Below are 13,652 nucleotides of genomic sequence, written 5' to 3' on the forward strand. Positions count from 1 at the left end.
CTCTTGAACAGAGCATCAGTCGCCACATTGATGCGCGCCGATTTGAAGTTCCCACACATACCTCCAGTGGATCCCTGGAAAGATCGAAGGCATAACAGTTCAGTGCCACAGTGACCCTTGGCGCCACTGTCATTGGGTGACCATCAGCCCCCATGGGCCTCAGCCTGTTGTTCATCATGGCACACAGATCAGTGAAGGCCTCCCTGGTAAAGTGCAGTCTTCAAAAACACTGCCATTCAGACATTTGCAAATAGTTCAGCCTTGGACAGTAGACCATCTCTGGAGTGGTCTCTCCTTTGCTGATGAGGCTGTTTGCAAGCCCCTCTGTGCCCTTCTCCTGTGTCCCCATGCCAAGACTCTCCTGTTAGCCCTGAGGCTGCTGCTCTCCAGCTGCCTGAGGCTGGACCTCCCTCCCTATCTGCTCCTCCTCGACGGAAGCCCTGAAACCTGGGTAAATGAGGCAATCACACATGGCCCATCTCACTTTGTAAGGCTGCTTACCCAAAGGCCCTGCCCAGCCCGCTTGTTTTTGTGCTCAAGTGCCCATGTCCAGACGGTACTCTGATGGCACATCCCACAGTACTTGTAACTTCTCCCCTCTTTCTGCCTTCGTTTGCCAGTGCCACGCTGCTCCACCCTCCCTGGCATACCATGCAGCAGCCGTCAGGAAAATCCAGAAACAATGTGAAGACGTAGGGATTCTGGCCCAACATCTTCCCTCTCACTAATCCACCCACTCACTCCAAGTCCATTCCTAAAGGGCCTGGAAAATTCGAGCCCAAGTTCTACCCAGGAAAAAACACAACCAGTTGTCAAACTCTCAATCTCCCTTCTCCAGTTATTGATCTAACTCCCTTTCAAAAACATCAACTGATCTTGAATGTACATCTTCCCTGTGAGAATTCCAACTATTCCCAGATTTATTTTTCTATTTAACATTGCTCAAGGTTTATTAACTTCTACTTATCCTCCATGTCCATTATCAAAGTAAAATAATTTGCTTTCTTCAACTTTATACCTTCACTTTTTGAAGACCTGTATCCCTCAATCACCTCTCTAGGTGAAAAGATCAATTGATTGAACCCTTATCCAAGATCTGTTCACACTTCTCTAAACACTCACTAATAAATCCATTTCCTTTTTGAAACAGGGTGACCAAAACTACACATCATAACTCACAACTGACCTCACCATCAATCTGAACCATGGCCTGTTCTGACTTGTAATCCAGATGCATTTTAGCTTTTGTTTTATGGTAAAACTGCTTTATTCTGACCAGGTTTGACAATGATCACTCCCAAATCCTTTTCTGCCTCTGTTTCATGTTTTCGGCATGCTTGCTGTTACCTATACAGCCTGATATGTATCAACATTAAAAACAATCCATCAGATCGCAGGATGGACATAATTGATTCAAGTCTCCCTGAAGATCATTGGTTTCTTTTCTATTCATTACCTGCCAATTTAGCTTCACGACTGATAGACCGTTTTCAATCATATTAAAGGATTATGCCTCCACTAGTGTTCACCTCACCCTCCCTCCTGGGAGGGATGAAGAGGCACTAATTGGAGGTGAAGGCTGTGGCAGAGAACGATCAGCATGAAATCACTAACAGGGCATACAATGGGTAGCAGATAGAAGTAGTGGCAGGATAAAATAGGCATGAGGAAGAAAATCAGAAGGAAGGGAAAGGCACAGGCAGTAGATATTGAGGAAAAATCAAGAGCAAGTCTGAAGGGGGAACAGGAAATTATTTTTACTGTGTGGACAAACCCACATAATTTGCAATTACAGTCTCATTTTGGACGTGATAAAGTTCACATGTGACACAGATGAATAACTCCTCCCTCTCAATGATGCCAACAACGCAAAAATAGTTGCAGAAAATACAAAAGAATTAAGATTAGTCATACGACAAGTAGCTGTTTAATTATTATTTTAATCAGAGATGAGTCAATCCAACACTCCCAGTAGCCAGTTACAGACACCAATGAACGAGGTCTGGGTTCAGATAAACTATCCTTGCTCTGGTCAGGAAATCACACACATTGCGTGTGGACTTATATGAACAAAACTAACAAAAAGTGAAGCCAATGGAAAAATATTAATACTGTACTTCCAGAAAACTGCTTATTTAGATTTTGTGTACTTTCAAAAATATTACTCACTTTATATTCTCACATACATGAAATAAGAGTTTTAAAATCAAATTATTTATTGATAAAAATTCCAAACTCTGAATTTTGACATTGGTGATTTCTGCAGAAACATTGAGAAGGAGAAAAGCCTTCTAAACTCAAAGATGGCACATCAGTACTCTCCCTGTATCAGTATACTGGACACAAAAAAATCTGCTAAGTCAAATCTGTTAGCCATTTTCTTCAAATATGACCAATGATGTCTAAGGGCTCACAAAACTGAGCTTGATTTGTTCAAAGTGAGACTACATTTTTTTTTTACAAAGAAATTAATAGATAGCAGCTAGGTTTGAACCCAGAGCAGCTCTTGGGAGAGTATTTCCTTAAATACAGTCCTGACTTTGGCTAGGTTTTAGGTACAAGCAGAACAGCTTTCATCAATTCTCATGAGATCCAGTTCTGAACTCTTAATATTCAAGGCAGGCCAAAATAATAATTTATATTTAAAATTAAGTACTCATGAAACTGGAGATGTTCATAATACCCTGCCATTTTTGACAAGTAAGTTATTTGAATGAAGTTTGTACTGCACAATCTGTATAAAATACTATGCTATACTTGGGGAGAGAGGGAAGTTGGCATAGGTATCTCTTTTTAAGTGCTAGCATCCCAAAAATGTTCCTATATGATACCATTGAATCAAGATGAGTGAACAGATATGCTCATACCACATCATTACCAATTTCCCCCATTACATAAATCCTATTACAGGGAAAGCATAAGGCAAAGGGACTGAGATGCTCTTGCAGAGAGCTGGCACAAACACAATGGGCTCAATGGTCTCCTGTGCTGTTATCATTCTATGATTCTATTACAATTCAATGTAAAATAATACATTTAATGCCTCCATGTTGGGGCTCTGTGGATATTTTCATTTGCTAAAATAGTGAAGCAGTCTCAAAATGGTGTTGTAAGCTAACAGAGATCCACAGGAGCATGTTCAATTCCATGCTCTGGTGGAATTTCAGCTGGTCCAATTTCAAACTGACCACTTATTTGTTGCTAAAAATAAAATTTTATTTACCCACCCAGTTATAATGGTTTATGGTAAACATTAAATAAAATTTGGAGATATCTGGTATCACATGTATCTACATATTTTTCTGCAATATGAATAAAACAAAACATATTATAAATGACTAATACAAAAGCAAAATATAGTGGATCTGGAAATCTGAACTAAAAACAGAAAATGCTGGAAATATTCTGCGGATTGACAACATCTGAGGAGTGAGAATTGGAGTTATCATTTTCAGGTCGATTGAGTTCTGATGAAAGGTCATTAACCTGAAACTTTCACTCTTGTTTCTCTCTCCACAGATGCTGCCAGACGTGCTGAGTCTTTCCAGCATTTTCTGATTTTATATTATAAATCATGTATTTTCAGGCATATACAACTCCTAGTTGGTTTGGAATGCAACACATAATATATCTCAAAATAACAGAGCTTGACATTCATATTTATAATATATACAAAGTGCAGGAAAATTTATGTAATGCTCTGACATTAGTCAAAGGATATCATATACCTTTAACTAGCTTGTCTGCTTAACTTGAACCTTTCGTGAACTTCACATCTCATCAGATGAAGAACAGTACTGGTTGCTTCAGTAACAAATATAATCATTACTTCACATAGAATGTAAGGAATTAAAGACAGCTGACAAAAATCGAAGGCAATATTGTTCCTTAGAATTTTGTAAGCATCAGCTGTGGCTCAGTTGATAGCACTCTCAACCCCAAGTCAGACAGTTGTGGGTTTAAGTCCACTCTAGGTCTTGAGCATAAAAATAAAGGCTGACACTCCAGTGTGGTATTGAGGGCATGCTGCACTGTCAAAGATGCTATTTTTTGGATGAGATGTTAAACCAAGGCCACATCTGCCCTCTCAGGTGGACCTAAAAGATCCCCTGGCACCATTTCAGCCAAAAGGAGGGGAGTTACCCCAGGTGTCCTGGCCAATAATTATATGGTCATTATCACATTCTGTTTGTGGGAGTCTGCTCTGCACAAGTTATGTTTTCCCTACTTCACAACAGCGACTACACTTAAAGTATTTCATTGACTGTAAAGCACTTTGGAGTGTCTGGTGGTTATCAAAGTTGTCATAAAAATGCAAGACTTTATTTATTTTCTGTTACTTTTTAGGATTTCTGATTGCAACAAAGTCTTCTCAGGCTTTAGAAAATCCAAATATTGCCTTTCATCTCTTTACCATCAATCTATTATTCTGTATGTGATTCATTTTGAACCATATATTCGTGTGTAGATATATATATAAAAACAATGTCATCCTTTTAAATTAAAAAAAAATTAGTGTCAATTCTGACACAACAGGAAGCAATTCAACTCATTGTGCTTGTGTTGGCTCTGTGAAAGAGCTATCTGATTAGCCACACTCTTTTCCCATAGCACTGAACATTTTTCTATTTCAGATATTTATCCAATTCCCTTTTGAAAGTTACTATTCAGTCCATTTGAACCACTCTTTCAGAAATTGTCAGTTTCTCCTGTCCCTTTTATATCAATGTCAGCTCCCCCCTGTCTTTTTCACTCCAGTTATAGTTCCCATTCTCCCTTTTATACCAGGGTCAGTCCCCACTCTCCCTTTTACACTGATGCCAGTTTGTTAATAATCTGAATATTTTACAGAAGTGAATATCTGACATTACAGATGCAAAATTACAAGAAAATTGTGCCTCGTATTATGCAAATGACAACTTCTCCCCTTCCAGAGAATACAGTGCAACCTCTGTCTTACACTGACATAAAGTGATGTCAGTAGCAATGTTCAGGCGTCCATGCAATTCACAACTGCTATTTTCATAAATATTTAATTCAATTTATCACTAAGTACTATTAGAGTATGTAATATGATTAGATTTGATTTTTTAAATGCCCCTATGTGTGTAGGGGGAGGGGTGGGAGTAAAGAGATCAGGAAAACATATGTTGACATATTTTGAGATTACTGCTGGAAAAACCTGTCAGGATCATCACTGGAATTAGCTAAATATGGACTATTTATTTTAACAACAGCTAATCCCAGAGACAAATGGACATGATACACACTTTATTACACAAAAGTAAAAGTACATATTTGTGATCATTTGTACTGGATTAGATAGTTCTACACTCTATTTTAACACAGATACGTTTTCTGAATTGACCAAATTTCAACCAACCCCTCCCCCACCAACCTTGCCCAAAAAATGATAACTTTGTACTATGTGTGTGTGCACAGTAAACATGAGCATCTCTCTGCAACACACTAAAAGTAGGGTCTGAAATTAATTTATTTTCTGCCAGCAAACCTTTAGCCCTTTCCACACCCGTTACTATTTCTTTACGGACAACAAAATTATGCAAATTAATATCCACATGCCAATTTAAAAAAACGCCATCACTTGCAGGTAATGCAATTTCACCCATGAACCACAAAAGTGAGACAATTCATGAAAAAAAACTATGCCTTTGCCCATGGTTCAATGGCTCCGTGGGCACTTTCTATAATACAGTATTGGGATGGAACCAGTGATACTGCCTCAGCTAAGAAGATAAAGCAAGGAGTTTAGAGATTACACACATGGGTTTTGAACAGTACATCACAGACACAGGAATATTGTTTTACAAAGGAAATGTCTGGGAAAAGCTGGATCCAGAGTTTGACTCATTCAAAAATGCTACCAACTACTCTTCCTTTCTTATATATTTCATTTTGTTTTCCTCTCTTCTGTCTATGTTTTTTCCTCCTGTCACTGAATCGCTCTCTGTTTCCCTCTCTTTTTCGGTCTCTGTTGGGTCAAAATCACAATGAATGGTGCTGTTTTCAACATGCTAATGCCTTCATTAAATTAGCAAACAAGGAAATATCATTCAAATACATAAATTGGTTACCTACATTCTTATTTCAACCTGTGTATATGTCTCTGTGTTTCTACTTCCTTTATCCATCAGCCAACAAATTCAACAGAATTCCACCATTTACACGACCTCCAGACAATGCCACCACCAATCACATCTTCCCTCCCCTCAGCTTTCAGAATTCCAAAGGGATCATCCCCTCCAAAACACCCTAGTCCATTCTTTCATCACTCCTAGCACTTGGTCCCCTTCCCATAGCACCTTCCCATACAAGCAATTTTCTCCAAAATTGCTTTTCTCTCCAAGGTGCTTAGGACATGTCCTTGCCACCAAGCTTAGTGTGTACACTCTCCAGTTTCCATACTGGTCACAGCATAAGAACATAAGAGATAGGAGTGCAGCAGGCTATTTAGCCCCTTAATCCTACTCTGCCATTCAACAAGATCATGGCTGATCTGATTGTGAGCTTAATTCCACTTTCCTACCTGCCCCCATAACCTTGTACTTCCTTGTAGATAAAGAACCCGTCTAGTTTAGCATCAAAACTGGCTTTGTCAAACTCTCCTTTGTGAATGAACCATTGTGCGTTTGCTATGTATTTATTACTTGCCATGTTGTGTTTATCTGCCTGTCTCCCTCTCTCCCCATGTTTGTTTCTCTCTTTTACCGTTCCTCTCTTTATCTCTCTCCCACATTAAAATGTTCCTCTCCAATTATCTCCATTTCTCCCTCCCCGTACCCATGTTTGTCTACTTGTGTTATTTTCATCTTCCTTTCTCTCATGCCTCTTTTCTATTTTCACTCATCTTTCCCCTATTCCTTTGTTATTGTTGTTTCTCTCCAGTGATTCTCTTTCCCTTTTTCGCTTCATCTCTCTTACTATTTAGCTCTCCCCTCCCAGTCTGTTTCCCACTTGTCTGTGCTGTTTGATATCTTTCTCACTTCCTATCTCTGCATTTCCCTCATTCCATGTATTACATTCTCATCTAGGTCCTTTTCTATGAGTCTGTTTCTCTTTCCTGTATCTCTGTATGTTTTTTTTATGTCTGTCTCCTTTTTTTTCCTCAGGCTCACTCTATTCCTGGGCATTCCTGTTTCATTTTATCACCATCCCTCTCTAATTTTTGTCCTCAGGAACCCCCACCCCTCTCAATTTCTCTCCCCTGTCTGTTTTTCTCTCCTTAAGTCACTCCTCTGTTGGCCAATCTCTTTCCTCTCATACCTCTATTTCACTCCCGAACCGTTAAATTTTTTTTCTTCTGGCACATTTCTCTGTCACTGTTTTTCACTATTTCTCTCTCCAACTCACAGCTTCTCTATGTTCCTCTTCCTGACATTTTTTTTGCTTTCTCGCCAAATCTAGGCCTTTCTCTTTTCACTCTTTTGCTCTTTATATGTCCCTTTGTTTTCTCGAACCCTGATTTTCTCCTCCTGCTGTTTGTACATCAGTCACGTTACCTTATTTCTTGTTTCTTCTTGCTGTGTTTCTCTATCTATTCATTTCAGTTTTCCTCTGTTTTGTCTGACTTTCGCTTTACCTGTTTTTTACTTCACTTTGTTCTATTTCTCTCTGCTTGTTTCTCTTCATCTATTCCCTCTCTACTTCTGCTTTTCACATTATTTCTCTATTCCCCATCTCCTCTCTCTCTCCTTTTCTACTGTTCTTCTCACTCTTTCCCAATATCAATTCCTCTCTCTCCACCTCCTCAGTTTCTATCTCCTCTCCCCTTTCCACACTCTCCCTCTCCTTTTCTCTCCCTCCCAGATGCCGCCTCTGAATAACGGGATCCCAGCCCAAGCCAGACCCCGGGTTTGATTTGAGCGGCGGCGGCCTGCGGGGCCCGGGTCCCGGGGCTGGGGGAGCTGGTGGCTCGGCCGGTGCCCTCCCGCCCAGGGCCGGTTTTCCGGCTCCAATGGCAGCAGCGGTGGGTATGGGGCCGGAGCCCCGGCTCTTACCTGCGGCCGGAGGGCGGAGGAGGAGACGACAGCGGCGGCCTGGAGCTGGAGGTCGGCACCGGAGCTCAAATAATGTCAAAGAGCGAGAGTGAGCAGAGGAAGAACCGAGGAGAGCACCGGCTCAATCACCGGAGAAAATCACATCAAATCAAACAAAACCGAGAGGCCGGGAGCGGCGGCAGCAAAAACAGACAGAAAGCGGCAGAGAAACTGAGAGCGGCGGACGGGGGGGAGAGTCAACAGACAGACGTCAGCAGGGCAGAGAGAGAGAGGGGGAAAGGAAGAGAGAGAGAAAGAGAGATGCAGGGGGAAAGGGAGAGAGAGAGAGATAGAGACACGGGGAAAGGGAGGGAGAGATATAGAGATACAGGGGAAAGGGAAGGAGAGAGAGAGAGATAGAAAGATACAGGGGGAAAGGCAGAGAGATAGAAAGATACAGGGGGAAAGGCAGAGAGATAAGAAGATGCAGGGGGCAAGGCAGAGAGATAGGAAGATGCAGGGGGAAATGGAGAGCATGAGAGAGATAGAAAGATACAGGGAGAGAGAGATAGAAAGATAGAGGGAAAGGGAGAGAGATAGAGATACAGAGAGAGAGACACAAGGAAAGAGAGAGATAGAGATACGGGGGAAAGGGAGAGAGAGAGAGATTGTGATACGGGGGAAAGAGAGAGAGAGATAGAGATACAAAGGGAAAGAGAGATAGAGATACAGGAGGAAAGGGAGAGAGATAGAAAGATACAGGGGAAAAGGGAGAATGGGATAGAAAGATACAGGGAAAAGGGAAAGAGAGAGATAGAAAGATATGGGGGAAAGGGAGAGAGATTGAGATACTGGGGAAAGGGAGAGAGACACAGGGGGAAGGGAGGGAGAGAGAGATAGAGATACATGGGGAAAGGGGGAGAGAGAGATAGAGAAAGTGATACAGGGGGAAAGGGAGAGAGAGATACAGGGGGAAAAGCAGAGAGAGATAGAGATACAGGGAGAAAGGGGGAGAGAGAGATATAGAAAGATACAGGGGGAAAGGGAGAGAGATAGAAATACAGGAGGAATAGGAGAGAGATTGAGATACAGAGGGAAAGAGAGATAGAGATACAGAGGGAAAGAGAGATAGAGATACAGAGGGAAAGAGATAGAGATACAGAGGGAAAGAGAGATAGAGATACAGAGGGAAAGAGAGATAGAGATACAGAGGGAAAGAGAGATAGAGATACAGAGGGAAAGAGAGATAGAGATACAGAGGGAAAGAGAGATAGAGATACAGAGGGAAAGAGAGATAGAGATACAGGAGGAAAGGGAGAGAGAGATAGAAAGATACAGGGGAAAAGGGAGAACGGGATAGAAAGATACGGGGAAAAGGGAGAGAGAGAGATAGAAAGATATGGGGGAAAGGGAGAGAGATTGAGATACTGGGGAAAGGGAGAGAGAGATACGGGGGAAGGGAGGGAGAGAGAGATAGAGATACATGGGGAGAGAGAGATAGAGAAAGAGATACAGGGGAAAGGGAGAGAGAGAGAGCTAGAGATACAGGGGGAAAGGGAGAGAGAGAAACAGGGGGAAAAGCAGAGAGAGATAGAGATACAGGGAGAAAGGGGGAGAGAGAGATATAGAAAGATACAGGGGGAAAGGGAGAGAGATGGAAATACAGGAGGAATAGGAGAGAGATTGAGATACAGGGGAAAGGGAGAGAGAGATAGAGATACAGGGGAAAAGGAGAGCATGAGAGAGTTAGAAAGATACAGGGGGAAAAGGAGAGAGAGATAGAGGTACAGGGGAAAGGGGGAGAGAGATACAAAGATACAGGGGGAGAGGGAGAGCGAGATAGAGATACAGGGGGTGAGAGACAGATAGAGATGCAGGGGGAAAGGGAGAGATAGAGATACAGGGGGAAAGGGAGGGAGAGAGAAATACAGTGGGAAAGGGAGGGAGAGAGAGATACAGGGGGAAAGGGAGGGAGAGAGAGATACAGGGGGAAAGGGAGGGAGAGAGAGATACAGGGGGAAAGGGAGGGAGAGAGAGATACAGGGGGGAAAGGGAAGGAGAGAGAGATACAGGGGGAAAGGGAGGGAGAGAGAGATACAGGGGGAAAGGGAGGGAGAGAGATTGAAATACAGGGGGAAAGGGAGGGAGAGAGATTGAAATACAGGGGGAAAGGGAAGGAGAGAGATTGAGATACGGGGGAAAGGGAGGGAGAGAGATTGAGATACAGGGGGAAAGGGAGGGAGAGATAGAGAAACAGGGGGAAAAGGAGAGATAGAGATACAGGGGGAAAAGGAGAGGGATAGATAAGGATACAGGGGGAGAGGGGGAGAAGGAGAGAGATAGAGATACAGGGGGAAAGGGGGAGAAAGAGAAAGATAGAGATACAGTGGGAAAGGGAGGGAGAAAGAGTTAGAGATACAGGGGGAAAGGGAGCCGGAAAGAGAGAGAGTTAGAAAGATACAGGGGGAAAGGGAGAGAGAGAAAGTGATAGAGATACAGGCAGAAAGGGAGAGAGAAATAGAGATACAGGGGGAAAAGGAGAGGGATAGATAAGGATACAGGGGGAGAGGGGGAGAAGGAGAGAGATAGAGATACAGGGGGAAAGGGGGAGAAAGAGAGAGATAGAGATACAGGGGGAAAGGGAGGGAGAAAGAGTTAGAGATACATGGGGAAAGGGAGCCGGAAAGAGAGAGAGTTAGAAAGATACAGGGGGAAAGGGAGAGAGAGAAAGAGATAGAGATACAGGCGGAAAGGGAGAGAGATATAGGGGGAAAGAGAGAGATATAGATATAGGGGAAAGGGAGGGAGAGAGATAGCGATAAGGAGGAAAATGAGAGAGATAGAGAGTGACACGGGGGAAAGGGAGAGAGATAGAGATGCAGGGGGAAAGGGAGAGAGATAGAGAAACAGGGGAAGGGAGAGAGATAGAGATAAAGGGGGAAAGGGAGAGAGAGATACAGAGACAGTGGGAAAGGGGGAGAAAGAGAGATTGAGATAAAGGGGAAAAGGAGAGCGAGGGAGAGATAGAGATACAGAGGGAAAGGGAGAGAGAAAGATACAGGGGGAAAGGGACAGAGAGAGATAGAGATACAGGGGAAAGGGAGAGGGAGCGATAGAGATACAGGGGGAGAGAGAGAGATAGAGATACAGGGGAAAAGGGAGGGAGAAAGAGATAGAGATACAGGGGGAAAGGGAGGCGGAGAGAGAGAGAGAGTTAGAAAGAAACAGGGGGAAAGGGAGAGAGTGAAAGAGATAAAGATACAGGGGGAAAGGGAGAGAGATAGAGAAACAGGTAGAAGGGAGAGAGATAGAGATAAAGGGGGAAAGGGAGAGAGATAGAGAAACAGGTGGAAGGGAGAGAGATAGAGATAACGGGGGAAAGGGAGAGAGATAGAGATAAAGGGGGAAAGGGAGAGAGATAGAGATAAAGGGGAAATGGAGAGAGAGATAGACAGGGGGAAAGGGGGAGAAAGAGAGATAGAGATACAGGGAAAAGGAGAGAGAGGGAGAGAGAGAGATACAGAGCGAAAGTGAGATAGAAAGATACAGGGGGAAAGGGACAGAGAGAAATAGAGATACAGGGGAAAGGGAGAGGAGTGATCGAGATACAGGGGGAAAGGGGGAGAGAGATAGAGATACAGGGGGAAAGGGAGAGAGAGAGAGACGGGGGAAAGGGGGAGAAAGAGAGATAGAGATACAGGGAAAAGGAGAGGGAGAGATAGAGATACAGAGAGAAAGGGAGAGAGAAAGATAGATACAGGTGGAAAGGGACAGAGAGAGAGAGATACAGGGGGAAAGGGAGAGCGAGATAGAGATACAGGGGGAAAGGGAGAGCGAGATAGAGATACAGGGGGAAAGGGTGAGAGAGAGAGAGAGAGAGAGATAGAAATACAGGGGAAAGGCAGACAGAGAGATAGAGATACAGGGGGAAAGGGAGAGAGATAGATAGAGATACAGGGGGACAGGGGGTGAGAGAGGGAGATAGAGATACAGGGGGAAAGGGAGGGAGAAAGAGATAGCGATACACGGGGAAAGGGAGGCGGGGAGAGAGAGTTAGAAAGATACAAGGGGAAAGGGAGAGAGAGAAAGAGAGAGATACAGGGGGAAAGGGAGAGAGATATAGATATAGGGGGAAAGGGAGGGAGAGACATAGCGATACGGGGGAAAGGGAGAGAGTAGACAAACAGGGGGAAGGGAGAGAGATAGAGATAAAGGGGGAAAGCGAGAGAGATAGAGATAAAGGGGGAAAAGGAGAGAGAGAGATAGAGGGACGGGGAGAAAGAGAGATAGAGATACAGGGGAAAGGTAGATAGAGGGAGAGATAGAGACACAGAGGGAAAGGGAGAAAGAAAGATAGAAAGATACATGAGGTAAGGGACAGAGAGATAGAGGTACAGGGGAAAGGGAGAGGGAGCGATAGAGATACAGGGGGAAAGGGAGAAAGAGATGGAAAGATACAGAAAGATACAGGGGGAAAGGGAGAGAGAGAAAGATACAGGGGGAAAGGGAGAGAGAGACAGAAAGATACAGAGAGAACGGGAGAGAGAGAGATAGAAAGATACAGGGGGAAAGGGAGAGAGAGATAGTGATACAGCGGAAAGGGAGAGGGAGCGATAGAGATACAGAGGGAAAGGGAGAGAGAGATAGATACAGGAAGATACAGGGGGAAAGGGAGAGTGAGATAGAGATACGGGGGAAAGGGAGAGAGAGAGATACAGGGGGAAAGGCAGAGAGATAGAAATACAGGAGGAATAGAAGAGAGATTTAGATACAGGGGTAAAGCGAGAGAGAGATAGAGATACAGGGGGAAAAGGAGAGATAGAGATACAGGATGAAAGGGAGAGAGAGATAGAAATACAGGGGGAAAGGGAGTGAGCAAAAGGGAGACAGAGATACAGGGGAAAGGGAGACAGAGATACAGGGGAAAGGGAGACAGAGATACGGGGGAAAGGGAGAGAGAGATAGAAGGGGAAAGGGAGAGAGAGAGAGATACAGGGGGATAGGGAGAGAGAGAGATAGAGATACAGGGGGATAGGGGGGGAGAGACATAGCGATACAGGAGGAAAGGAAGAGAGATAGAGATACGGGGGGAAAGGGAGAGAAAGAGACCGGGGAAAGGAAGAGAGAGAGATAGAGATACAGGGGGAAAGGGAGAGAGAAATAGAGATACAGGGGAAAGGGAGAGAGAGAGATAGAAATACAGGGGAAAGCGAGACAGATAGAGGTACAGGGGGAAAGGGAGAGAGAGATAGAGATACAGGGGAAAGGGAGATAGAAGGAGAGATAGATACAGTGGGAAAGAGAGAGAAGGAGCGATAGATACAGCAAGAAAGGGAGATAGAAGGAGAGATAGATACAGCGGGAAAGAGAGAGAGGGAGCAATAGATACAGTGGGAAAGGGAGATAGAGACAGAAATAGATACTGCGGGAAAGGGTAAGAGAGAGATACAGAGGAAAAGGGACAGAGAGAGAGAGAGATACAGAGGGAAGGGAGAGAGAGAGAGAGATACAGGGGGAAGGGAGAGAGAGATATGGGAGGAATTGGAGAGAGAGATACGGGGGAAACGGGGAGAGAGAGAAATACGGGGGAAACGGGGAGAGAGAGATACGGGGGAAATGGGGAGAGAGAGAGAGATACAGGGGGAAAGGGAGAGA

General features: G+C 43.8%; 1 protein-coding gene across 3 annotated transcripts in view; it reads right to left on the bottom strand.

Annotated features, from left to right (window-relative positions):
- The window catches only part of LOC121277051 (guanine nucleotide-binding protein G(I)/G(S)/G(O) subunit gamma-7), a 294,950-nt gene extending 286,688 nt beyond the window's left edge, over positions 1 to 8,262 (bottom strand). For all 3 annotated transcript variants that reach the window (XM_041185971.1, XM_041185969.1, XM_041185970.1), the window contains exon 1: positions 8,019 to 8,262. The gene's annotated coding sequence lies outside the window, so the exon portion shown is untranslated. The remainder of the gene's footprint in view (positions 1 to 8,018) is intronic.
- Between the last annotated feature and the right edge of the window lie 5,390 nt (positions 8,263 to 13,652).

The sequence above is a fragment of the Carcharodon carcharias genome, chromosome 4 (assembly GCF_017639515.1).
Source record: "Carcharodon carcharias isolate sCarCar2 chromosome 4, sCarCar2.pri, whole genome shotgun sequence".
Classification (NCBI taxonomy): domain Eukaryota; kingdom Metazoa; phylum Chordata; class Chondrichthyes; order Lamniformes; family Lamnidae; genus Carcharodon; species Carcharodon carcharias.